Source organism: Poecilia formosa, unplaced genomic scaffold, assembly GCF_000485575.1.
Source record: "Poecilia formosa unplaced genomic scaffold, Poecilia_formosa-5.1.2 Scaffold577, whole genome shotgun sequence".
NCBI classification, from domain to species: domain Eukaryota; kingdom Metazoa; phylum Chordata; class Actinopteri; order Cyprinodontiformes; family Poeciliidae; genus Poecilia; species Poecilia formosa.
In genome coordinates this window covers 40,896-44,633 of record NW_006800516.1, presented here as the reverse complement: position 1 = coordinate 44,633, position 3,738 = coordinate 40,896, and positions in this window count along the sequence as shown.

Here is a 3,738-nt window from a genome sequence, read left to right as displayed (position 1 = left end):
AGTCTCAAGGGGGGCCTGGGCAGAAGTCTGCAGTACATAGCAACCTGGTTACAAAACAAAATTGATTAATACATATACACAATTATAAAACAGAATAAAACAATTTAAAAACAGTGACACTGTTTAAAAGATTCTCGTTGCCTGTTTTTAAGAATCGCTCGAAATAAATTCAGTGAAATCAAATCTGACATCTTGATTTCAGACTGAAGCTGATTCCAGGCTGAAGGAGCCATCACACTGAAAGCTTGCTTTCCTTTTTCAGTTCGGCAGTGTGGAACATGCAAAAGGAAAATGTTGTTGGAACGTAAAGAATGGGAACTAACAGCTCTATGTAAAAGAGAGTTTAAATATGCTGGAGCCAATCCGAGTAGAGATTTATAGATCAGGATCATCAAGTGATTGTTTCTCCGTACGCTTAAAGGAGGCCATTTAGCTTCTGCATACAGCTTACAATGATGTATGAAACGTCTGCTACCAGTTACAAACCTCAAAGCACAATGATAAACAGTATTTAATGACTGAAGGCATTTAGTCGAAGCATTCATATATAAAACATCACCATAATCCAGGAGTGGCAGGAATGTTGCAGCTACCAATTTACTTCTAGCTTTAAGAAACTTTAAGAAGCTTTAAAAACACAACATTCAGTCTGTTACAATATTAGGTTTCCAGGCTTGATATGTATTTCTCAATTATTAATAAGCCTCTCATGAACACAGCGGTGGTTAAGTAGCTCATTTAAACTCCTGCTCTGCTCTCAGTCGGTCTTTGAGACGCTTTTTTTTCCTCCTTTTTTTTTTTTTAATGGGACCGAAACGCACTGAATTGCGCAACACCTTGTTGAAACAATAATTACTGAGATTATTAATTTTAACATGTTTCGTTGACTTTTTACAATTATTCTTTTTTAATGAAGCTACAAACGTTTAGGATCTTAGTGAATATTTTTGATAAGCCAATCAGAAGAAGAAGTCCTGGTCTCAGCGTCCTGGCGGCGTTCAGTTTGTCACCTGCCGAGATCGACTCTAAACCTTTCTGCGATCGACCGGTCGATCGCGATCGACGTATTGGGCACCCCTGCCAGAGAGGGTTTTAATTCGCAAAACAACATTATGTATCTGAAAAAAATATATAGTGTGGGCAAAAAATCCTGTAAAGCACCTCAGTTAAAATTGGTCTTGTAGTTGTCCCTGTATCATTCTGAAGTGAGAAAAGTACCTGGTAAGGTATTGTTTATGTAATCTGAAAGAGTTTTTTGCATGTCAAATGTCAGCAATTTTGATTGAGGTAGCACATATGTGGTTTACAGAATTTTTTGCCAACATAATATGTTTCAATTTATTAAAGATACATGATTTCCTTTAGCAAATCAATTAACACAAAGTTTTACATTTTTAAAGCTGCAGGAGAGAAACTTGAATCAAACATAAACTGGAGGTCCGCTTTTATTTTGAAAAGCCTGCCTGGGGTCCAATCAGAAACTGAAATTTTAAGTTAACTTCCGTTGCAATCAAACTCTGTCAGAGAGTTTGATAGTACGTGTAAGAGAGTTTGACTGTGAATGTGAGAGGGTTTGATAGTACGTGTAAGAGAGTTTGTGGGTTTTGGCCCTTGGGGCCTCTCATACTGGGCTGCAGGTGTCTTGTTGTCTGTCTTTGTGCTCCTCCTCTTTACAGGTGCTGCTGATCCGGTTAATTTGGAGCACAGAGCATTTAAATCTGGTCATCTCTACCTTCTGGGTCGCCTTCGGCGTCCACTCTGTCACTTGACGCTTGTGGTGTTTTGTTGCCAGGCCTCAGCTCCCCTCCTTTTGCACATTTGCGTTTGTCTTTGTTTTTGCACTTCAACCCTTCCATATGCACTCATACAACACATCGAAGCATTTGCATTACACCACTGATACTGACATCCACAATCCATTGTTGTTTTGTTNAGTCCGAATGACATCCCAATGTCAGTGCTGTAGATCCTGGTGGTGTGGATCAGTGAGTCGATGTCTCGCTCGCTCTTGGCGTACAGCTTGATGTCATCCATGTAGAGGAGGTGACTGATTGTGGCCCCATTCTTGAGTCGGTATCCGTAGCCAGTCTTATTGATGATTTGGCTGAGGGGGTTCAGGGCTATGCAGAACAGCAGTGGGAACAGAGCATCTCCTTGGTATATGCCACATTTGATGGACACTTGTGCAAGTGGTTTGCAGTGTTCTTCAAGGGTGGTTTTCCACAGCCCCATCGAGTTTGCAATGACGGCTCTTAGAGTCCTATTGATGTTGTATATCTCTAAGCATTCAATGATCCAGGTATGTGTCATTGAGTCATAGGCTTTCTTGTAATCAATCCAAGCGGTGCACAGGTTGGTGTGTCGGGTTTTGCAGTCTCAGGCGACTGTGTGGTCTACAAGGAGTTGGTGTTTGGCTCCGCTGCTATTTATGCCTATGTCCTTCTGTGAGATGAGCTTCCATGTTGTAGATAGACAGGTTATTGGCCGATAGTTGGCTGGGACTGATCCCTTTGAGGGATCCTTCTGGATCAGGATTGTGCGCCCTTCAGTTAACCATTCAGGGTTAGTCCCATTTAGTAGCAGCTGGTTCAGTTGGGTTGCCAGTCGCTCATGGAGGGCAGTGAGTTTCTTCAGCCTGTAGGCATGGATCATGTCAGGTCCTGGCGCTGTCTAGTTTTTCATACCTGAGACTCTTTCTTGGATGTCTGCCACAGTGATAGTTACTGGGGCTTACTCAGGGAGGCTGCTGTGTTCATCTCGTAGGGAGGTTAGCCACTGTGCATTGCTGTTGTGGGATGTTGTGGGATTTTTAAAAAAATTTTTTTTATATATAATTATATGTGGGTTAACTGTATATAATTGTTCTATATTAGCATCTCTGAGAGATCTAGAATTTTAAGACTGAGAGATAAATTATTTTCATTATATTTTGTCATTCAAGAAGATCTTGAGAAACATCCATACATCTAAGCTTAGTCGATTACTGTAACAGTGTCTTCATAAGTCTGCTTAAAAAAATCTATCAGAAGTCTACTGCAGGTCAGGGCCCTTATAAATGCTTGAATTGGATTTGCTTATTGAGAATAAAAGTGCTATTAGATTATAATTAATGGTTTCAGCAGAAATAAATAAAAAACATTGTACATTTAGAATTTGATTAGGACGTTTACTTTTTAAAATTGCACAGTATCATCTTGCTATTTTGATTGTTGTGTTACCATGGCTACATTCTGATGCTATCTATAATATTTGTGTTTGAGCTGGGTTGTTCACAAATACATCACAGCAAATATTGCCAATAATCAGTGATTATTTTAAGCTCGACCAATTAACCTTCGCCTCTTCTCACAGTCTTCCCTACACCTATATTTAAACACTGTTAGCGATGTTGATGTTTTTAGTAGGAGGGAGTCTGGGGCCCTAAATCAGATTCTGTCTAAGGCCCCATATTACCTTGAGTGAAGGTAATATGGAATGAAGGGCTAGAGCATGAAGGGCTAGAGCTGCTCCGCTGCACATCTCTATGCTGGATGCTAGAGACCAATAGGGAGATTTTATTTATGAGGCACTAGGAAGGACAGACGAGGCTTTTCTGTTTCGTGATGGTTGAGCTACAGAAGATGTTTTGCCTGGGCTTCATGGGGTCTTTTCTGATCTATCAGCAGCGACTCTAACTTGCCTTGTAGTAACGTTAGGTTAAGGTGAAGCAGAGAGCAAACAGTGAGCAGGCCATATCAT